The sequence below is a fragment of the Schistocerca serialis genome, chromosome 3 (genome assembly GCF_023864345.2).
Source record: "Schistocerca serialis cubense isolate TAMUIC-IGC-003099 chromosome 3, iqSchSeri2.2, whole genome shotgun sequence".
In the NCBI taxonomy this organism is placed as follows: Eukaryota; Metazoa; Arthropoda; class Insecta; order Orthoptera; family Acrididae; genus Schistocerca; species Schistocerca serialis.
The window spans coordinates 148,398,505-148,423,368 of record NC_064640.1 but is presented as its reverse complement, the minus strand read 5'-3'; the positions used below and the strand labels follow the sequence as shown (position 1 = coordinate 148,423,368).

The 24,864-nt window shown below is 44.1% G+C and overlaps 1 protein-coding gene across 2 annotated transcripts in view; it reads left to right on the top strand.

Annotated features, from left to right (window-relative positions):
* Positions 1-24,864, top strand: part of LOC126469857 (nuclear pore complex protein Nup98-Nup96-like) — a 232,716-nt gene that overhangs the window by 5,597 nt on the left and 202,255 nt on the right. The window contains exon 2 of one of the 2 annotated variants that reach the window (XM_050097164.1): positions 4,344-4,535. The exons of the other annotated variant lie outside the window; for it this stretch is intronic. The gene's annotated coding sequence lies outside the window, so the exon portion shown is untranslated. The remainder of the gene's footprint in view (positions 1-4,343; positions 4,536-24,864) is intronic. 2 annotated transcript variants of the gene reach the window in all.

Below are 24,864 nucleotides of genomic sequence, written 5' to 3'. Positions count from 1 at the left end.
TAATTTGTGAATACAATGCAATCCTCCCATTCTTTAACTACTATGTTTCTCCAGAAGTTCCTGACTACAGAAGTTTCATCAAGGCTTAGTGCCTAAACGAGATGCTGTGGGGTGTGAAGTAAAACATTGTGTACACGCAGGTGTGTGTGTGTGTGTGTGTGTGTGTTCTTAACAATTAAATTACATTGTTGTAATTCAGTCACCAGTAAGTGGTGAAACTGTGTAACAATGCAAACAATGCAATTTTTCTTTAAAACAATTGGGTGAGCTAATTTTCTTCTTTGGATTGTTGGCATAAAACAATTGTGAAATAAACGTTTCATCTTAAAGTAATGCAAGGAATGAAATTTTCTAGTTTCCAAGTTAAAAGGATGTTCAGTAACTCTATACACAGCCAGTGGTCATAGTATTTAAACCACATATTAGAAGTGGAGTAGGTAGTGTTAATTTACATTGATTCGAATGCTTGCTTGTTCTTCCACTTTCTGATAATGAAGAAAGGAAGATTAATTTCTAATCCATTCTGGTACACCAAAGAAACAATGGAGGAAAATACTTGCAGACATTGTGATTTGACTTGAACTTCATTGCTATTAGTTACTGTAGTGTTAAACCAGAAATGCTTCTATAGAAAAATAATATTCAGTCACCTGCAGTGTCCAGAATGTTGACTGGAAAAATCAGTGGCATTTTGTAGAGATTATTTCATATAAGAGCATTTAATTTCTTGCAGATTGAGTGTTACACATTCCTGTATCCTCTAGGTGCAGAAAGTGCTTTATATGCCAGTAATGAAACCATAACCTTTACAAACTTCACAGTATGAAGTAACTTGTTAGGTATCGTGCAGCTAATGGCCTTCCTAACACACTGTAAAACTAATATTGCAAAGATTAGCAAATGTTACTTTGGATATGTTCACATTTACATCAAGAGTAATTATTGCAGTGATTATGTTGGCAGTAATGGTTAGAAAAATTAAAGGAATTTAAAGTTCTGATGGACATGAAGGGAAAGAGCAGCTTTAAAATTTAAGACTTGATGCTGTAGATATTGTGTACAAACCCCATCATTTTTAGGTATTGTAATCATTACACAATAAATGGCAAAATGAATGTTGAGGATGATTTGTGCCACACAGTAAGATTAGGGGAGTGGATTGATATATTTGTAGGACTGAGTTCATTGTGCTAAAACAATCTTTATTAAGTTCCTGAATTTCAAATTGTGCAAGCAATTCAACTTCGGGTGTTCAGAATCTGAGAAGAAATTTGACTGTCCATTGTCTTCAGAGTGAATGCTGTACCAGACATCAGAACTTGACCAGCCCAGTGTTGATAATCAGCAATGGTGCGAATGTCAGAATTCCTGAAGATGAAAGACAAACTGAAGGCACAAATGATTTTGTACTAGGACAGATCTGAGTAACTAATTTTAACTATTAAATGTTCTCACATCCTCGCTTCAACACAACTGGCTGACAATTTTATATTTCAAACACACTATAAAACATGCAGTTGACCAACAATTTGGTGGGGGGGGGGGGGGAAGAGAGAGAGAGAGAGAGAGAGAGAGAGAGAGAGAGAGAGAGAGAGAGAGAGAGAGAGAGTGTGTGTGTGTGTGTGGTGTGTGTGTGTGTGTACTGCTAACAAAGGCCTTAATGGCCAAAAGCTAGAATTGTGTGAATCTTTTTTGTTGTGCCTATCGCGACTCAGCGTCTCTGCTATATGGTGAGTAGCAACTTTCCTTCTCTGGTAGTGTTACATTCCATCCTGGATTTTCCATTGTTTGACCAACAATTTAAGTATTTCATAAAAAAAATCCATTCACTGATCACAATTACGCTATTCAAGAAAATAAAATTGTGGCATCAATCCGTATTAAATGTCTCAACAGACAGTGCAATTAGTTATTATAGCACAGTTTGTAATTAATATCCGCATGATCATTGTATGCATTCTCACACAAACACAACCATCTAGTGATACTGGTTAACACACTGGTTAGTCACCCCAAGTTAAAATCCAGAACCAACATCCGTAACAAAGTTGCAGATATTACCCCATGTCCAGTTAGCACAAATTGCTACTATGAATTAGTAAAAAACACTAGCAGCCACTCACTAAGCTACACCTAAGCTGATTCTTTACCCATTGTGCTCATTCAGTGTTCATCAACTTCAGTTATGATAGCATTACAATTAAGGCAGTAGCCATTTGTCATATGATACTGCTTACATGTATTGGACAATAACCCTCTTAACCTATCATGGCACTAGGCATAGCTAATACAAGTTCTCAGGGATATAGCCCCTCTATAACCACACATTTCAGTCTGGTCAGTACTTAGAATATAATCAGAGCAGCTCTAGCTGAAGGATTTTGTAGTTAACAGCACAAGAAACTGTGACCAAAGCAGTGAACAGGGCTAATGAACACAAATTGCTACTTACAGTCTGTCAGATCGGTTGATAAGTTCGTAGCATTTTTCACAAGTGTAATAAACACAACAGATATTAATATGACTTCAGTCGTCAACAATACATTATCCCTCAGAATTTACAACAGTGTGCAAACACTGAGTAACTTTACGATTCTGCAGTTGTAAAAATCGCATATTAGTACGGCAAAGCACTTGTCAAGCCATGTTTGGAGCACATTTTCATCCGGAAAGTTAGTTGCTTGAAGATTGTTTCATAGGTGAAAATATGTGGACACAAGATTAGGTGAATAAGGTGGGTGTGGAATGACTTTGCAACCGAACTCCTGTCCGATGTTTTTTGTCAGTCTAGCAGAATGCGGGCAGGTGTTATCCTTGCATCACTTCACAAAATCTTCCCAGTCATTCTTGGAGTACATCTGCAGGAAGTATCGGTTGTTGACAGTAAATGTCAGCAGTGGTAGCTACACCGTGGGGAAGCAGTTTGTAGTACACCACACCATTGCAGTTCCACCAGATGCGTAACATCTTTTGTGGTTGCACACAGGTCTTTGTATGAGAAGTTGCTGCTTTGTTTGGGCTCAACCATTCCTTTCTTTTCCTTATGTTAGCATAAAGACACCATTTTTCATCACTGGTAGTGACAAAAGAATAGGAATGGTTGGTGCTGTTTGTGAACCTGTTGAGGATGAACAAGTAGAGATGCACGTATGTCCCCCCTCTGATTTTTGTGATTTTGGCTTAGAACATGAGGCACCCATACATCCAAATTTTGAACCTTCCCCATTGCATGCAAATGTCGCCCGATGGTGGAGTGATCACAGTTCATTACATATGATAGTTAAGTACACTGAAGTGGATTGTTGTGGATTAGTGCATTTAAATGATCTTCATCGAACCCCGAAGCTTTTCCTGAACATTGAGTCACCCGTGTCAAAATGATCCTCCATAAATGAGGAAACCAGTTTCTTTCCATGCTGTGTCTAATGACATTATACCCATACACAGCATAAATTTTGTGGCTGCCTCTGCTGCTGTCACACCTCTGAACGTGGAGGAATATGTCTGAAACATTAAAGTTTCTCCACTTGGCACTCCATTTTGTAGTGTCCACAGGGCCACACACTATCCCCAAATGACAATATGGAAACTCAGACAGAAACTGCGAACAGCATAAAAAATGACAATTGGTAATTGAACCGATAGCAGCAGGAATACCTACATGCAAAACAAAAATGCTACGAATTTGCGCGCTAATATATCTCCAATACTTAAGATGCCAGAAATTCCAATATGCAGATGACGTTGCAACTTCATTGAAGACCTTTGAGAGTGCGAACACCACCTTACAAACAGCCACACTAAACTCTCTGAATATTTTCAGACATTGTGTGTTAGGTCTAATGTTTCTAAAACAGAAATGTCTTTTCCACCTATAAATAAATAATCATCTAAAAATCAGAAAAGATGCACAGTTTAGTGCTCTTGGTATAGTCAAGCAAAACCATATGCCAAAATACCTTGGTGTCACAGAACACTGACGTATCATAAACACCTTGCCATTGTAGCTAAGAAGGTACAAACGAGAGTGAACCTGGTAAGGAAGCTGGCATGTAGCACATGGGGAGGGAATAAGTCAGATCTCTGTGGAGCATCCCTTGCGGTGGTATATTCTGCAGCAGTTTGGCTGTGCAGTGCTCATGTGAAGAAAGTTGATGTACATTTGAATGCAGCTATGAGAACCGTTAGTGGCACAGTCAGATCTACATCTACATGCTAGGTGCCAATACTATCATACATCTGTCCAGCTCGTATTTGTCAAAAGGTGGCACTCCAAAACTTTGCCAACAAGTTCCGATGAATGAATCAATTACTCTACATGAAGATTTACTCTATTTGCCTAGGAAGCACCTCAGGTCCAGAAGACCAGCATAGGGAGGAGTCCACATGCTCTCCACTGGGTTCAAGCATGATGCTGAGTGGAAACGTCCCTGGCAAGCCACTGAAACCCAGTACCATGAATTTAACTCAACTGTTAAATTTCAAGGCTTCCATCATCCTAGAGAGTTGGGAGTGCAGATAACGGACTGAAAAAGGTATGTGCAAATACAATGTGCACCATTGGGGCTTTAGCACTGACATTACATGTGACTGTGGTGACATTCAGTGAGCCACATTGAGTGTCCTAACAGATGTTTCCATGGTGGCATCGAGTCTACATGAACCGTCCAACAACACACCCAACTAGACTGTGTGTTGAGATACACGTGTGTAGCCTGGGAAGTTTAATTATTATATTGTGTAAATAGTTGAACATCTGTTTACTACTACTTTTTGTGTTACTACCACTACTGATAATAATATGCCAAAACACATAATGACAGTACTTAAGCTAGACACTGAACCACAGTACCAACAAAAAAGTGCAATCAAAACACTGCTAACAAAATTTAAAAACTTCATAAAATACAGCCAGCTAAAACTCATTGTTCAATTGGACATGGCTTTCATAAACAGCATGTCCTCAGACAATCCAGACGGGAATACAGGTGTCTGTTTAAACACCATTCATGCAGCCGGTGTTAATTATGACAACTTAGTTTCCTCAAGAATGAATTCAGTTGATTGTTTGTAGATAATAGTAGACAGTATATCTATGATAAACCTCTTCATCAAAGAGTGAGTTTCCAATTTTTAAAAATCCGAACTACTAAACTTGTAAGCGGAGTATATTATGTTGAGATCACTGATTTACTTCAAACTTTGTACCCCTTAAGTATGTTATTAAACAACATTCAAGTAGTAATGTGTACTACAGTGGCAATTCTGAGAAAATCGCAAAAGATCTACGCGTCTATTATGGAACTGATGTCTGTGAGTAGGTGCCGGACGTTTGGTTTATGGTGGTCAAGTGATTAGTGTTCGCTTTGCAAGACGGTCGTGGACGAAACGACAGTTCAAGTCGTGTCAACACTGTCATTTTAATCTATACTTTTTTTTTTCATCACTGGTCACATTGACATTTGAGAGGTAATGTAGTGAAAAAACCCACGCGTATTTTCGTGAGATTGTACTGAATTTCATACGTTATTTGACTGTTTACTATTTTTAATTAAATTTTCAAGGACGAGGGACAAGCTTGGAAAGCGCAAGTCAAACCTCGATAAACAATCATGCGAATGACATTATTGATTAATACACTAACGATGTCAGACCACAAGAACAGTGTACAGTTCATATTCCGAAGCGCGAACGCTAATCATTTGACCACCATGAATTCCAGCGTCTAGCGCCTACTCACAGGTACCTCAGATAATAGACGCGTAAAAATTCTCACATTTTTCTCTAAGTACACCTTATTACTTGCATGTTACGTTCTTTGTACACCTCCTAAAGGTGTAAAAAGTTTGAATTAAAATGTGCGATCCCAACGTTGTCGCCTCCCCTTGTTAGTCATGGAAATGGTTATTCATGAACATGCATAAAATTTCCCTCACTAATGATTTTTTCCTTTGTTCCCTCCTCCTCCCCCCCCCCCTCCCCCCTCAAGTAAATTCTTGATTTTTCATGCCAGCTTATTCTACAAATTATTGCACAAATACGACGTAAAAAATCACGACCTTTCACCTTACACTTTGGAAGAGCAGCATTCATTACTCTGCGAAAGCCAGTACCCTCGACAAAATTAAAAGATCGGTTCTAGAGGGCAATCATTTCAGCAGTTCACAATGCATTTTTTGAGACTTTAGGTGTGAAGAATCCCAATAATCGTTTACTTGCAGACTTTGTTGCAGTGAGTTGTTTCTTTAGCATCTTTGACCGAGTAAAAGAAACCTACAGCGACGAACAATAGAAATAGTAAAATAACCCAAGAAATTAAATATGTAAAAGTAATACAAAAATAAGATACCAGAATAAGTAGAGCACATCAATAATTGCAAGCGTGCCCAGCTAAAACAATTGTAAAACAAACGTTTCTGAACCAATTTGTAAATCACACTGCAGTTTTACAGTATTGTGTTAAGTTATAAGCATGGAATTTAATAAATGCACTACGTGGAAATCGCACAAAAGGGTAAAAACTGAATTTGTTGCTGTTTAGACCATCAGCCCAGAGCTGGGGTTTGACTGCAGGCAGTTATGGGAAGTACTCCTGAACATGTTTTCTGAAAATTATCTTGAGCAGCTAACTCGGCACCTACGCGCAATGGAAATATCTCAGACCTAGCAGCTACGAATGGGCCGGACCTTACCGACTATGTCAGCTTAGAAACTGGAATTAGCGATCATGTCATTATAGCAACTACGATTACGAAAGTTCATAAATCAGTAAAGAAGGCTAGGCGGGAGTTACTGCTAGATAGAGCAGATAAGCAGTTATTAACATCTCATTTAGACAGGTAACTGGCATTACTTAGTTCCAGTAAGAGGGGTGTATGGGAATTATTGGCAAAGTTGAAGCAGATTGTATATCCTGGTCTCGAGAGTTATGTGCCTAGTAAATTGGTAAAGGATGTAAAAGGCCCCCATGGTTTAATAACGAAATTCGGGGGATGCTGAGAAAGCAGAGGTTGTTGCTCTCTCGGTTCGAAGCGGAACGCATATATGACAAGCGAAGGTTAGCAGAGATTCGTGCGTCTGTGAAAAGATCTATGTGCGAAACCTAAAACTACCACAGTCACACCTTAGAAAAATATCTGGCGGAGAACCCGAGAAAATTCTGGTTGTATTTAAAATCGCTAATCGTGTCTTACGCTTGCATTCAGTCCCTTATTGACCAGTCTGGTGTGGCAGTTGAAGATTGCAAAACGAAACCCGAAGTTTTAAATTTCACTTTCAAGGAATCGTTCACACAGGAGAATCGTACGAACATACCGTCATTTGACCAGCAGACTGACTTTCGTATGGACGATGTAGTAATAAGCATACCTGGCGTAGAGAAACAACTGAAAGAATTGAAAGCAGATACATCACCCAGTCCAGATGGAATCCCAGATCGATTTTACAAAGCCTGTAAGGCACTAGACCCTTACCTAGCTTGGGTTTATCGTGACTCTCTCTCCCAGCACGAAGTCCCAAGCGACAAGAAAAAAGCGCAGGTAACACCAGTGTATAAGAAGGGTAAAATAACGGACCCGCAAAATTACAGACCAATATCCCTGACTTCTGTTTGCTGCAGAAGGCTTGAAAATATTCTCAGTTCGAATATAATAAACTTTCTTCAGACTAAGAAGCTTATGTCCACGAGTCAGTATGGAATTAGAAAGCATCGCTCGTGCAAAACTCAGGCTGCCCTTTTCTCACGATATACTGCGAACTATGGATGAAGGGTAACAGGCAGTCCATATTTATAGATTTCTGGAAAAGCACTTGAGATGTTGCCTCACTGCAGGCTGTTGAAGAAGGTACGAACATATGGAATAAGTTCACAGATATGTGGGTGGCTCCGAAGACTTCTTAAATAATAGAACTCATTATGTTGTCCTCGATCGCTAGCTTGCCTTTGTAGCATTGTTCCCTTACGTGTTGCGTGTCTATCCTCTTCTTCCCCTCCTATGAGGAATATGTCTGGGATGTTTTTGGAAATGCGTTCTGCATTTTCAGTAGCCAATATTAGAACAGATTGTCCATTATTTCTTTTTCCCGTTTCCTTTAAGTTTCCCTTCTCCTATCCTTCTTCCGCTTCGGAATTTGAGACACTCTATCTCTCCCTCCCTCCATCCCTCCCTCCCCCCCCTCCCCCCCTCCCCCCCCCTCCTCTGAAGACTAACCCACACGTGTGACGCGTGACAGGTCACTGGCTAACGCGTAATTCCCACCAGCCCTGGGTCGACGGGTAGGTTTTGCACGTACCCCCGGTATAGGCCAGGCCCAGGGAGGGGTAATTGCCTGAGCTGCTACCTTCCAAAATTGCCGATTGGTCCGTCTGTCAAGTGTTTGGGAGGTGTGAACAATCACATAAGGCAGGCGCACCCCTCACTGAAGGGGTGAGGGGGGGGGGGGGCGGGCAGTTGGAAGGAGCGCGCCATCGGAAACGCGGGCAATCATGGGAGATTTTCTCGCAATCAGCCAATCTTTCTCGTCAGTCAACGTCCACAAAATGTAAAGGGACAGAGTCTAATGATATAAAGACCCTCCCAGATGCACCACGGTTCCACATGATTTCGCGTACTGATGATCAGTTATTTGCTATGGTGAATCTGTTTATTATTTAAAAGCTGTCGATGCAATTGCTGGTCTTGTGAAACCCTGCTTTCATTTACACATTGACACTTTGCTTTTGGATACTACTTCAGATTCTCAAACACAACAACTGCTTGCAGCTTCGCTCCTCCGTGGCTACCCATCGAATTCTTCCTGTGGTGTTTTTAAATACTAGGCTGTTCGATGGTCTGACTGAGGCAGAAATACAAACGTACCTATCTGATGAGGGTGTCGCTGTAGTCTGTTGGGTGATTAGATGCATCCTCAGTGCCTACACAAATTGTTCTTCTCACTTTTGATAGACTGGTGCTTCCATCAAACATCAAAGCAGGCTATGAAGTTATCACAGTCCAACCATACATTCCAAACCCAATGTGCTGCCACCAGTATCATTGTTACAACCACACTTGAGTGTCCTGTCGACCTCTAGCCAACCGCTATATTAATTGCAATGACGACGATGCCACCTCCTCCCGAGATTGTCCCATGTATCTCGATGAGCGGATCGTCCAGATCTGGGTGAAGGAAAAAGTGTATTACCCGGTTACTCGCAAGTTGTTGGCTAGTTGGAAACCTTGTGTTTTACCATCCGGCACTTAAAAGTGCTGTTCATGCTACATCTCGCTTTCGAAGACAAGGCCATGCAGACATCTGACCTCAAATTCAACACAGCGATTGTAAAATCACCTAGTGTCACGGTAGCTTCCCCGTCTCCACCTCCAGCTTGCAACAAGCCACCAGACGTTCGCCTCATGATGCGAAGTCATCTGCTACACAACCGGCAGGCCGGAAAGAAGAGAAGGAATACTTCTACAAAGATTATTTGCGTCCCTCCTGCCAACAAATACCTGTGTCTTCCTCTGCCAACCGGAAAAGCTCCAAGAAATCAATCAAACGGTATTCTCCTTTGCCATTCGGATATCCTCTTTCATGGTGTCGCCACATGATATCCTCTACCGGCCGACCTCCGTGTCGACGGTGTGCACTGCCAACCATTTTTCCGCCCTGGACTCCACAGACTGACAGAAGGAGAATGCCAACACCTCTGTAGATATCATGGATCTGGATCTTCCAGCCTCTACACTCAGTAGGCTGATATTCTGCAGCTTCCGAGGTGACACCCCTTTATTTTTCCCCCTCCTCCCCTTCCTTCGTCATGGGTCTCCATCAATGGAATGAAGAGGACTTACAGCTACTCTTGGAATCGCAGCGCCTGCTTGTTTGCTGCCTCCAAGAAACAAAATTGCGTCCTTACGACGGCTTAAAGTTGTTGCAGTCAGCATTTTCCTTCCTCACTTGACCTTTCTCCTTTGTACCGTTTACATCTTTCGGTCTCACCAGGGCATACTTTCTCCAGGTTATTGAGCAACTCCCTCACCCCCTTCTGCTACTCAGTGATTTTAATGTGCATCATCCCCTTTGCGGTTCTCCCAGAAGGTGAAAGGTGCCCTCTTGGCTGAACTTCTCGATCAACTTAACCTCCTCTGCCATAACACGGGAGCACCACATTCCTTTCAGACTCCACGCACACCTTTTCCCATTTGGATCTCTTCTGCACTGCCCAGCTTGCCCATCGTCTTTCTGGTCTGTTCTGACACATACTCGAACGACTTTTTCCCGTTTGCTATCCGTTTTCTGAATCCTACCCCACCTATATTGCACACCTAAATGGCAGCCTTCTAAGGCCGACTGGAGGCTTCACTCCTCCCTGGCGACCTTCGACAAACATTTCCCCAGTTGTGATGACCAGGTAGAATATCTTAAAAACGTTATCCTTACCGCTGCAGAACGTTCCATTCCTGGCTCTTTGTCTTTATCTCGCAGTGTCTCGGTCCGTTGGTGGACTGAAGCGTACCGCGACACAATTCACTCGCGGAGACGTGCTCTCCACATTTTTAACAGTCATCCTGCAATGGCAAACTGCATTCACTAAACAGTTGCGTGTGCAGTGTCGTCGCGTTCTGCAGGATAAATAAACAGTTCCACTCCCTCTTCCATCATGTGGGCCAACCTCCGACGGCTTTCTGGGACCAAGGTTCATTTCCCAATTTCCAGCCTGATAGTAGCAGGCGATGTTATAGTGGACCTTATTGCTGTCTCAAACACCTTGGTCCGCTATTTTGCGGGGATTTCGAGCGCCACCCACTATCACTCCGCCTTCATCTATCGGGAAACAAGTGGAGGTGGCTCAGGCGATACCCTTCTCTTCTCGGAATCGTTATTGCTACAGCGCCGCCTTTACTATGAGGGGGCTAGGTCTTACTCTCATTACATCCCGATCCTCCGCGTAAGGGCCGGACGACATTCACATTCAGATGTTGCAGAAGCTGTCTCTTGCGAACAAGCACTTTCTGCTTAATACGCACAACCGCATCTGGGCAGAGGGCACGTTTGCCACTCACTGGCTTGAAGCATCTGTCATAGCCATACCCAAGCCCAGTAAGGACAAACACCTTCCCTCTAGTTACCTCACCGTGTTTGCAAGGTGATGGAACGTATGATTGATGCCCGGCAGGTAAGGTGACTAGAATCTAGCAATTTACTAACCTCTGCGCAATGTGGATTTCCAGCGCGCCGTTTTGCAGTTGACCATCTCGTCACTTTGTCAACCAATGTCATAAATGGTTTTCTGTGAAAATACCAGACTGAGGCCGTATTTTTCGATTTGGAGAAAGCCTGTGACACCTAGTGGAGGACTGTTGTCCTCCGTACATTCTACACGTGGGGCTTTGGTTGCTGCATGCACCCTTTCCCTCAGGAATTTTTAAGACCGAGTGTTCAGGGTACGTGTGGGTTCTGCCTTGTCAGATACCTTTATCCAGGAAAACTGTGTGCCTCAGCGCCGTCCTCTTCGCCATCGCCATTAACCCTATAATGGCCTGTTACCTGCGGGGCATCTCCAGTTCCCTTTTTGTTGACGATTTTGTAGTTATCCACGGCCTTGTCTCCTTGTGCGGCGTCTTCAGCGAGGTCTCGATCGTTGTTATTCATGGGGCGTCAACAATGGCTTTCGCTTTTCTACTGACAAACCCGTTTGTGTGAATGTCTGGCGGCGTAATTGGTTTCTTCCACTGTTCTAACATCTTCGGTCTATTGCTTTTCCGTTCGTTGAAACTACGAAATCGCTGGGCTCTTACTCGATAGGAAACTTTCTTGGTCGTACCACTTGTCTTACCTGGCTGCCTGCTGTATGCGGTCCCTCAGTGTCTTCAATAGTACTTCCTTGGGTGCAGATCAAACCACCCTCCTGTGTTTGGATTTGTCCCATGCCGTTCGAAACTAGACTATGGGTGCTTTGTTTGTTTGTTCGCACGTCCGTCCGTCTCACGCCGTCTCAATACTATCCACGATTGTGGCATCCGTTAGGCCAATGGCGCCTTATACACTAGCCCGGTTGAGAATCTGTATGCAGAAGCTGCCGAACTACCGCTGTGACTATCTCCTCAGCTGATACACATGCTGCTCGTCTGCCGTGCCTGGGCACTCCTCCTATGCCTCCTTCTTTGATGACTCCTTTGATTGCAAATGTGGGGCGCATTCCTCTTCTGTTATCTCCTGGAGTTAGCTTTCGACTCTTGCTCCAGTAGTTCAACTTTACACTACTTGCGACTTTCTCGATTGGTGTGAACCCTTCACCACCTTGGCTTCGTGCAGCGGCCTGTGTTCATCTTAGCCTTCATTCGCTTCCTAAGGACACTACTCCAGCCTCGCTCTATCCCCGGAAGTTTCGGACAGAACTTCACGATAATGCTTTTGTGTACACTGATCGCTCTCGAACTGACCATGGTGTCGTGTGTGCTTTCGTCATTGGCACCGACATTTTTTGATGTCTGCTCCCAGAACACTGCTCAGTATTCACAGCAGAGCTCTTCGTCCTGTATCAGGCCATGCAGTACATCCAGCGACATAGACTTTTCAGTTGCATCATCTGCTCAGACTCTGTGTGCTCCTCATAGCCTCTGTATGCTGTACACCATCCATCCATCGGTGCAATGGGTTCAGTGAAGCTCTCACTTTCTTACTGTTGATGGAGTCAGTGTGGTGTTTATGTGGATTGCGGGTCACGTCGATCTGACGTGAAACGAGGCCGCTGACGCTACTGCCAAGGCTTCAGCCTTCGTACCTCGGCCTGCTAGTTCTTCCATTTCACCCGATGGTCTCGGTGGTGTCGTCTGTCAGCAGTTGGTGTCAATTCAGCTTCACCACTGGTCCTCCCTTTATGGGAACAATCTCCAGGGAATTAAGCCTCTCCCAGCGGCTTGGACGACCTCCTCTTGGCCCACTCTTCGTGAGGGAATCATTTTAGCGAAACTGCATATTGACCTTTTTAGCCATCGCCGTTTAAGTGGTTCTCCCCATCAGTTAGTGTTCATTGCCCTCAACCTTTAATGGTTCGCCATTTCCTGACAATGGCGTTTTTTAACCACGTTAGTTCTCATGTAGATTTGCCATCTGAGTTACCAGCCGTTTTAGCGAACGACGCGCGGGCTGTCGAACGCGTTTTACTTTTTATCCGTCGTAGCTATTTGGCGAAAGACATTTAATCTTTAGTTCAGGACTTGCATTTCTCTATGGCATATTTTGTGGACCTTTCTCCAGGTCCTTGTTTTTAGCTGTCCTTCCTTCCATCGATTGGGTTTAACGTGTAGTCATTCTTAGCCTTCTTTTTTCTTTCGTGTTCTAAAGTTCTGACATGGGCGCGTATGACACTTCTTGTTTTTGCGCCCTAACAAAGAAACGTGAGTACCATTACTCTTCTATAGATAAACGGAAGATAAAATTCGAAGAAACGTTTTTATATAGATTGTTTTAACTTTTTAAAGTGCTCACCTAAGATTGGAGGAGGGGCAGGGATGTAAAACCAGTTTAAATTTCGTGTAGTGCCGCCAACATACAAATATTACAGTGGTGTATACAGGGTGTTACAAAAAGGTACGGCCAAACTTTCAGGAAACATTCCTCACACACAAATAAAGAAAAGATGTTATGTGGACATGTGTCCGGAAACGCTTAATTTCCATGTTAGAGCTCATTTTAGTTTCGTCGGTATGTACTGTTCTTCCTCGATTCACCGCCAGTTGGCCCAATTGAAGGAAGGTAATGTTGACCTCGGTGCTTGTGTTGACATGCGACTCATTGCTCTACAGTACTAGCATCAAGCACATCAGTACGTAGCATCAACAGGTTAGTGTTAATCACGAACGTGGTTTTGCAGTCAGTGCAATGTTTACAAATGCGGAGTTGTCAGATGCTCATTTGATGTATGGATTAGCACGGGCAATAGCCGTGGCGCGGTACGTTTGTATCGAGACAGATTTCCAGAACGAAGGTGTCCAGACAGGAAGACGTTCGAAGCAACTGATGGGCGTCTTAGGGAACACGGAACATTCCAGCCTATGATTCGCGGCTGGGGAAGACCTAGAACGACGAGGACACCTGCAATGGACGAGGCAATTCTTCGTGGAGTTGACGATAATCCTAATGTCAGCGTCTGAGAAGTTGCTGCTGTACAAGGTAACGTTGACCACGTCACTGTATGGAGAGTGCTGCAGGAGAACCAGTTGTTTCTGTACAATGTACAGCGTGTGCAGGCACTATCAGCAGCTGATTGGCCTCCACGGGTACACTTCTGCGAATGGTTCATCCAACAATGTGTCAATCCTCATTTCAGTGCAAATGTTCTCTTTACGGATGAGACTTCATTCCAACGTGATCAAATTGTAAATTTTCACAATCAACATGTGTAGGCTGACGAGAATCCGCACGTTATTGTACAATCACGTCATCAACACAGATTTCCTGTGAACGTTTGGGCAGGCATTGTTGGTGATGTCTTGATTTGGCCCCATGTTCTTCCACCTACGCTCAATGGAGCACGTTATCATGATTTCATAAGGGATACGCTACCTGTGTTGCTAGAACATGTGCCTTTACAAGTACGACTCAACGTGTGGTTCATGCACGATGGAGCTCCTGCACGTTTCAGTCGAAGTGTTCGTACGCTTCTCAACAACAGATTCGGTGAACGATGGATTGGTAGAGGCGGACCAATTCCATGGCCTCCACACTCTCGTGATTTCAACCCTCTTGACTTCATTTATGCGGGCATTTGAAAGCTCTTGTCTACGCAACCCCGGTACCAAATGTAGAGACTCTTTGTGCTCCTATTGTGGACGGCTGTGATACAATACGCCATTCTCCAGGGCTGCATCAGCGCATCAGGGATTCCATGCGACGGAGGGTGGATGCATGTATCCTCGCTAACGGAGGACATTTTGAACATTTCCTGTAACAAAGTGTTTGAAGTCACGCTGGTACGTTCTGTTAGTGTGTGTTTCCATTCCATGATTAATGTGATTTGAAGAGAAGCAATAAAATGAGCTCTAACATGGAAAGTAAGCGTTTCCGGACGCATGTCCACATAACATATTTTCTTTCTTTGTGTGTGTGGAATGTTTCCTGAAGGTTTAGCCGTACCTTTTTGTAACACCTTGTATATTCTGTGCCACGGACTGTTAAAAGCTTATATCGTTAACCCTAGATTACAAAGCCCATATTCCTAGATTACAGAAACACAAATCCTCATATAATTTACGACTTCCTATTTATTGTTTTCATGACAACACACTACAGCAAATTGAATATATATCGAATATGGCACACATTCAAAACAAAACATATTTTCTTGCACTTTTACAGGAGTTTGTGCCAGATTTGGTAGACGTTCTTCGCAGTAAGCGCGAAGACATTCTCTGCAACATGTGACTGTCAGTTCCTCCTTTTTAAAAGGGCAGATGTGACAAAGTTCTTGCCAGTCGTTGGTTATTCTTGCTTTGTTATAGTGAGTGTTGCGTCCTCACCACTGTAGTCGCTTGTACCAAGGGAGTAAGGGAGATGATGTTAAGAGTGGCCGGTTACCTTTTTCTTTAACACAGATGCACACAAGAATGAACAAGGTTCTTTATTTACAAGAACAGGAAGCTACTTATCTTGAATAGAGTCCATGTGTTGTGGTACAAGTTCAGTAATAATAGTCCTCTTGCAGACAATATCGGTATCTTGCTATTACTACTAATCTGGTCGCTATGTACTCTCGTATCCTGAGATGTGGACTGACAGACGCCAACTTGAACGCGATTTAGTGACTGAGCCCCTTCGGTCAGCGGCGGCGGCCTAAATACCTGCTATGAAGAGGGCGTTGGCAGCGTATTGCTTGCGAGTCTCTCTGGCCTCTCGTGATACGTGCGCTTGATCGAACGCTTACTGTCGATCTTCACGCTACAACCTTGCCGACGTGTGTGCTGCTGACAGCGTACGCCAGCCAATTCCTCCCCTCCGAAATGACACACCGTTGTCGTGTAGCGAAGATGCGAACGACTACGGTAGAGAAGGCAGGACGCTGGATGTAGAGATGAGCCGGGATCCGTGACCGTGGAGGACAGCGTACTCCTTATGGTACCCTGCCATCTGGCTTGCGAGGTAACAGGAACATCCTTCAGAAAACTGCTGCCAGAGCACATGTCCAGGCCTGAGGGCGTGTCCTGGTACGATGACGGCAACGATGGGTCCACGTCCATTCGTTCGGCGAGTGGGGATGGCAGGGGCGAGGGCGCTTCATCCATCTGCTGCTTTTGAGGTGCACTGGCGGCAACAGTGGGCATCTGCGAATACCATGCGGTTCCGTGAGGCTGTAAATCTGGGGAAGAAAAGCAGCAGAATCACGGGGCAAATGACACAGACAAATTTGATTCTGGTGGCAGCGCTGCAAACCATTGGGACCTCCGATCAAATACACGTAAGAACCAATGCGTTCCTGGATCACGCCTCTTTCCCAGCTCTCACGGTTGCCATAAACCCTGAAAAGAACAAGATCGCGTGGCACAAAGCGATACTTGCGTACCATTGGCGGCAGCCATGCAGAAGTTCAGAGGGTGACGCTCACTCTCGTGGGTGGGAGCGAGAGGAGGTAAGAAACAGATGCAGCGCCTCTTCCTGTGTGTGGATGGTGTGAAGCTTGGCCATCTGTTGTTTGGATGTGAGTACAAAGCGTTGTGCTTCTCAATTGGACTGTGGGTGAAACGGAGCACTTGCTAGATGAAGAATGCCATTTTGTTCACAGAATTGTTCAAAATAACGTGAATTGAAAACTGTGGTCGGTTGTCTGACAAAAACTTGTGGCAAAGATATGCAAAATATGGAGGACAACGCTTAAATGGTGCTACGTGATGTGGTAAAAGCCATAGTCACCGCAGATGGGAACTTGCTGGAGTCTACCACTGAGCCAACGAGTGTTCCAAAATGGTCCTGCTAAGTCAATGTGCACTCGTTGCCATGGCGATTGAGTCTTAGATTAAGCTGAAAACGTCTGTGTCTGGGCGGATTGGTTTTCCGCGCATGCGCTACACTGACATCTGCTCAATGTGGGCGTCCGTGCTCTGCCAAGTACAGTGCCGGTGTGCCAACTGTTTAGTGTGAACAATTCCCCAGTGCCCTTGGTGGAGCTAGCACAACACATCCTTTGGCAACACTTTGAGAATAAGCACATGCGATTATCCACTGTTATTTTGATCTAGAATCACACCGAGCATCAAAATATTGGTGCACAACTGAGTTCTGGATAGTGTTCAGTGAGCGAGGCCAAGACGTCCAAATGTAATGCAACAAAATCTTGAAGTGTGGGTGTGCTTCCGTGGCCTGTGCTAGTTTTCTGTATAGCAAGGGAAAAATTTCAGCAATTCAGAGTCCTGTCCATCGGTTTGGCAACAAGATGCGGCAAATGTATCGGCCACTTGGAAGGTGAGATAAGGCGTCTGCATTGCCATGCTTTGCCGTATGTCTGTGCACAATTTCATGCAGAAGCAGCGAAAGCAAGAAAACCCAATGTTCCAATTTCTGAGCAGTGCGTGTAGGAACAGGCTTTGGCATATGAAACAAGGACTGCAAAGGCTTGTGGTCTGACTCTAAATAGAACTTGAGACCATACAAATAGTGGTGGAATTTGGTCACACGATACCTAATAGCGAGAGCCTCTTTCTGTTTGAGAGTAATTGCACTGAGTTTGAGTTAACAACTTTTGAGGCAAAAGCAATAGGTCTGTATTGTGCACCAATTCCGTGGCCGGCCGTTGCGACCGAGCGGTTCTAGGCGCTTCAGTCCGGAACCGCGCGACTGCTACGGTCGCAGGTTCGAATCCTGCATCGGGCATGGATGTGTGTGATGTGCTTAGGTTAGTTAGGTTTAAGTAGTTCTAGGGGACTGATGACCTCAGATGTTGAGTCCCATAGTGCTCAGAGCCATTTGAACCAATTCCATGCAAAAGTACAGCGCAGTTTACGTAGGAAGAAGCGTCGACATGCAAAACTACTGGCTTAGCAGGGTCAAAATTCACTAAACATCTATCACTGAGAAAGGCATTTTTGAGTGTGAAATGTCCTGACACTTTTTCGTCCACACAAAATGTACATTTTTGCGACGCAAGCGATGCAGTGGAGCCGCGATCTGAGCAGCATTCGGTACGAACCGGGTGCAGTATGTCATCTAGCCTAGTACTGACTGCAGTTCAGACACATTGCGAGGAACAGGCTGGTCACGGATTGCAAGCAAATGAGATTGGAGGGGGTATACCCCCCTCACTGTTGATCACATGACCTAAGTACTGCAGTTCAGTTTAAAAAAGTCGCTCTTTTCGAGACGACACTTGAGACCTGCTTCTGACAGCACTCGAGAAAGAGTACACAAATTGGCAATGTGTTCCTCTGGTTTACGACCTTAGATAACAATATCGTCAAGGTAGTTTGAGCAAAATGGCACTTTTGCAGTCAGCAAGTAATGTTGAAAAAGTTGGGTGAGGATGCACTGCCGAAGGGCAAAGACACATACGTAAGTCCCAAGTGTGTATTTACAATAGACACTTTCTGTGATTTTTCATCCAATGGAATTTGAAAGTAGGCGTCACGCAAATCTGTCTCAGAAAAGTAATCCACTGCACCAAACCTGTGCAAGAGTGCCTCACGGCGAGGTAACAGATAATTGTCAGCTACTGTCTGTGGATTGACTGTAGACTTGAAGTCAACAAAAATGCGAATGCGACCAGAAGTCTTAAAACGAGAGGACTTGCCCATTGACGAGCTTGAATGGGAGCAGTTACAGCATTATCCTGCAGTTCTCTCAGTTCACTGGCTACTTTCTCTTAAAGCAATTGGAATGGGCCGGAAAAAACTTAGGCTGTGCATTGTTTTTCAATGTAACATGCGCTACAGAGTTACTAGCTTTTCTCATTCGTTCTGAAAAAAGTACAGGAAATTCTTTAAGCAAGCCTACATTGTCTTTCATGGTCAAAAGCCGATACTGAAGTACATTGTCTTGGATGCTAAGGCCAAACGTATCAGACACATCTAAACCGAATATGTTCTCACTGTCTCTTGATTTCAACACGGTAAAATTCACTGTTCTGCTGTGAGATTTGTGACAGGCAAACAACATTGTCCAAGCATTGAAATTTCTTGTCCATTGTAAGCAGTGAGGTGCTTGCTAGATTTAGAAAGGCGCGGTGATCCTAACTGTTCGTACATGGACGATTAAGCAAAGTTACTGAGACACCTAACTGATAGTTCACAAAACGACTAGCAGTTCATATTGAGAGAAATAGTTTGTTAGAATGTCATTGCACAGCACTAGGGCGAGGATGCCCCACAACCTTAATCTTCCTTTCGTCAGAAAACATAGCGTTCGCTGCATGAGCATGTTTCTGAGAGCGGGCAAAATAGGTGTTTTTGTGCCATTGTAAACAATCTTCTTTGACTTTTTTTCCACACGTGTAACACGTTGCGTTACGCGATGGGCAATCCTGTCTTTTATGGCGAGCAAAACATCTAGGGCAAGACTTAACTAAATGCTCAGGCCTGTTTACCTGCCTACGTGGCTGTCCACACGGCTGCGTACGCGCTCGTTGTGACTACTTGGGACGGTCGCGAACAAGAAGCGACTCGAACTGACAAATCGGGGCCTGGTCAAACTTATCGGCCGCTATGGTACACGAATCATATTGCTCTAAAATTTTCAGTACTGGGGGAAAAACATGGATCGGAGTACGTAAAGATCTGTCCCCGTATTCTACGATCTGGAACATTGAATTTTATTGCATCCTGTATCATGAGATTACTGTAAAAGGAGGGGGCGGGGAATTTACGGTTTACACAAATACGATGTATCACAAAGCAAGCAAAGCCTCTGGAAAGAGAAATTTGATTAGTTCTGTGGCTCCCCTCGTGGAATACATGCAAGAACACAGCAACAAATTAGCAAACCCTTGAACATGAGCACCGCTGCAAGGGAAAACGCAAGAGAAGCAAGCAAAATCGTGGGCCAAGTTAATTAGCTTTGATCGCCACTGAGTTACGCTACTTGCCACTGTAATGCCTTGTACCTAGGGAGCAAGGGAGAGGATGTTATGGGTGGCCAGTGCCCTTTTCTACAACGCAAATGCACACGTGGATTAACACAGTTCTTTATTTACAAGAAGAGGAAGCTATTTATCTTGAATATAGTCCATGTGTTGTGGTACAAAATCGGTAATAATAGTCCTCTTGCAGGCAGTGTAGGTATCTTACTGTTACAGCTAATCTGGTCGCTATGTACTCTAGTAACCGGTGGTGTGGTCTGACAGACGCAAAGTGGAATTCGAGTTAGTGACCGCCTTAGCGAGCTAGTTACTGAGGCCCTCCGGTCCTTCCCCCCCCCCCCCCCCCCCCCTATTGGATTTCGATTATTCGCCACGAAGGGGGCGGGCTGGCAGCAGCTTAGTATGCCGCTCTTCAGCCCATAGACTTTGTTTTAAAAAGATGAAGAGGAATAAATAATAAAAACAGGCGATAAAATCGGAGACTTCAATAGTAACATGGCGAAAAAATCGAGGTACTTAAAACATAGTACAAAGGGATGATGATTCTAATAAAATACATATGAAGCAGACAGGTAAAATAATAGACAATTAAAAAACATGGCGACAGTCTGGTTTCTGTTCGCAGAAGACATAAAATTCACACCCAGCGACAGCATGGTTTCTGTTCGCAACACTAGAAAGACGAACAACATGGAACATTCACTGGAACACCGCACTAAAAGGTTGACAAATGTGACGTACCACAGCTGAGAGCAGGTGAGGGGAAACTGGGTAGATGATGGGAAAAGAAAAAAGGGGGAAGGAGAGGAGAAGCGAAGGGGGGAGGGGGAAACGAGCCGATGGAGGATGAGGACCCATAAGAGGGGTGGGGGGTGCTGGGCAGATGCGACGGGGAGCGGGGAAGGCAGAGGAGGGGAATACAAAATGACTTGGTGGGGGAGAACGGAGGTAGGGAGAGGTTTGGCGGGGAGAAAACAGGATGGAAGGGGGGGGGGAGAGGGAGCCCAGGGAAAGGATGGAGGAAAGTAGGGGGGGGGGGTGAGGATTAGAGTTGACAGGAGGGATAGATGGAGGGAGAGAGGGCATCATCTGGGAGGGGCCCTCCGGTCAACGGCGGCGGCCCAAATACCTGCTGTCGAGAGGGCGTTGGCAGTGTGTTGCTTGCAAGTATTTCTCTGGCCTATCTTGTGATAGGTGGGCTTGATCGAGCGCTTACTATCGCTCTTTGCGCTACATTTTTGCCGACCGGCGTGCTGGAGACAGCTTATGCCAGCACATCTTTACTTAAAAATGGTTCAAATGGCTCTGAGCACTATGGGACTTTACATCTGTGATCATCAGTCCCCTAGAACTTAGAACTACTTAAACCTAACTAACCTAAGGACATCACTCACACCCATGCCCGAGGCAGGATTCGAACTTGCGACCGTAGCAGTCGCGCGGTTCCGGACTGAGCACCTAGAACCGCTAGACCACCGCGGCCGGCAGTCTTTACTTAGGACATCTTGTATGGCTACTCGAAGATGTTTGTAGATGGGAATTTTCTAGCCTCTTCGTCATCCAGGGCTTAGAGAGTTCTTCACCTTGGAGTATAATAGTCTTTTCTTGGCAGTCTGTTGGCTGTCTGCTGCTGATTTATGTGGGTATGGGTAATCCAAGCATTCACACATTCAATATATATGATGGTATAAAATGCACACAGTGGCCATCTTCTGGTTTTCTGACTGCATAAATAGGTACTGCATATCTGGCCCAGTACATCTACTCCAAATTTGGTGGCATTGTAGGCCTCAATTGTGTGTGGTTTGTTACCAATGTCGCTGATAGTGGGCTGATCGTGAGCAGTTATTTGGTTTTGCTTTGTATGAAACCAGGGTTTTTTCTTTATCAAAGCAAAACATAGATGTACCTACTTTTCTGCTTTTCATGGGCAGTAACTGAGCCAGTGTTTCAGGTTTGTTGGAGCAAATAGCGGCAACCATTGTGAGTTTATCTTTCAAAAGATCATCTGCCAGTTTCACTGAGGTTTCCGTTTGACCCTCGAAGAGTCTTGATCATTTCCTTTACATAAAATTCCCCGAGAGGCGTTCCATTTGTCTGTAAGGAGACGCGTCGACCATGTACTTTGTTTTTGTGTCGCAGGCCATTTCTGTTCTGATACCGTATTTATTTAGGATATACCTGAGGAAAGGACATCTTCTACGAAAACTCGACACTTGTTTGTGTACGGTAACAAATGGGCAGTTGTGAACAAACTGTTCCCGCATATCGCATTGTGGTGTGGCTCGACGAGTTTCTGTGCTATCAAATCTCAGGCATGAGACTAAAAATTCAAACCTTTCAGAACTGATTGTGGCTTTTTACAGAGAACAGCATTAATCTGTACTGAACATTTCTCTTAAAGTCGGGTGACTGTTCTCAAGTACGAAGACTCCAAGAAGGGCTTTTATCTTTGCTATGCAGGTTTGTGTGTGTGTGTGTGTGTGTGTGTGTGTGTGTGTGTGTGTGTGTGTGTGTGTGTGTTTGTTTTTGATTTCCTCGTATCTATTTCTTCATTGCTATGTGCTGCTATAGCGTTTACCATCTCAGCCGTGGAAAAACAAAGACAATGCTTCCTGAGGAGTCTTTGTTGCCTTAACCTGTGCAGCCGGCGCGTGAATGAAGTAGATAATGTTTCTGCTTGGCGTGCGACAACTTTAAACTACTGGCAGATGTTGCGGACCAGCGGTAATTGTTCTTACCTTTTAGAACCTCTCTTGGTTCAAAAATGGCTCTGAGCACTATGGGACGTAACTTATGAGGTGATCAGTCCCCTAGCAATTAGAACAACTTAAACCTAACTAACCTAAGGACATCACACACACCCATGCCCGAGGCAGGATTCGAACCTGCGACGGTAGCGGTCGCGCGGTACCAGACTGTAGCGCCTAGAACTGCTCGGCCACCCCGGCCGGCCCTCTCTTGGTGGTAACACAATATTTGTGTTTCTTGGCGGGGAGGAAATTCTGTCAACTTCTTTACTTCCATATGTGGATTCGTTAGAATTTTCAGATTCAAGCTACTACCGTTTCCGTCCACGTTGTCAAAGCACAAGATTGGCTTTGGGACTGTCAGTCAAGTCAGTATTAGACCCTGGGATGTCTTCACGATCTGAATTTCTTATTACTATTACATTAATCTTTACATAATCCATTTCGTTGCTGGAACCAGAATCATTGTTTTCATCTATTCCTTTTTCAAGCATTTTCGTAAGCTTATCTTCGAAATGTTGGTCGTCTCCACGCAGAATACTTATCTAAAATAATATAAAATAGAAATTCAAATATTTGCTCGCGCATTATGCACGTTCTACTATAGCATATATATATTCAACCAATATTATTGCTTCAAATAATTCGCTGTTGCACTTACCTTATGTAATTCTGGATACACAGACAAAAACCCTCGTAAAATTTACGACGTAGCACTCAATACCACTGAATAAAATAGACGAATTCCGACATTGCATGCTCACTGAACAACCACTACGTCAGTGTACGTTTACACCGCCTGCGATGCGATGCGATGCGACGCGACGCGATGCGAGGCATAATGGCCAAAGCGATGCAATGCGATGGAGCGTTCACATTGCACACGATACAGCGCGCGCGCGATCTGGCAAGCAATTGAGCAGTCTCGGCACGATGTCGTGTTTCCTCGACCCAGTAAATTCTTTTTTATTAGAAAACAGTGCTCTGAGAATTCAACGCAGTCGTGAATGGGTGCATGAAATCAACAAGGAGAGGAGGGCTTTAGGAGAATTTCATCATTAGTACAGTGACTTGAGAAAAGATGAGGATAAATTTTGGAGTTATTTCAGAATGAGTACAGAGACATTTGATTATATAGTGTCGTCTGTTTCAAACAGATTACAGAAGCAAAACACAAATTTCAGAATGGCTATTACCCCTGAAGAGAAAGTTATGATCACCATCAGGTAAGTACAATATTAAGTTTACAGCAATCTTTTATTATGAAAAATTTACAAATTGTGACTGATTCAAACTTTCTTTTAATAAATTTTGACATAGTTGACAATGAGACGTAAAATAAATCACAATTCACTCACTTAAGTATCAAAGTTTTCAGAATCTTGGTGGCTTGAAATAACAATGTCATCAGGTTGAATTTCAGAAATGACTATTTCATTCTGCGGATTTCCGTCAATTACGGTTTCAACTGGAATTTCAGGTGCATAGGGTGACATCAACGAATGTGCAGTGGAAGTGGTTGATTGCTCCAATTCTTCCAAAAGAACCTGCATACTGGCTCTCAACTGAGCTGGTGGTGATAGTTTTCGAATTGCTGGCAGCAAACTCACTACAAAATGATAGCTGTCATCTTGCGTTTCTGATTTCGACATTTGTTGCTCAATTAGCTTCAATTTTTGCTTCTCTATATTTAGCAACTCAAGAGTTTGTCGATTTCTTGGATCTCTTGTTTTGGTTTGTGTGTAGGGTGGGTGAGGGAGGAGGCATCGAAACGCTACCCTCTGAACTTACAGTCAGTCTTGAAGACCTGGCTTGGTTGGTTTCATCAGGTGAAACACTCTCTCTCTCTCTCTCTCTCTCTCTCTCTCTCTCTCTCTAAGAGCTGGTGAAAATGGTACGGCGTCGTTGCGTTGCGATGCTGTTCTTTTACTGTGATGAACATTAGTCTTCGTCTTCCGTGGCGTCATTATGTCAGTCAGGAAGGTCATTAGCTCGTACCACGGCCAATTGGATTGGAAAGGCGGCATGCCACCTTCGTGCCCTGAACGTACAGCACGAGTTTGTTTTTTT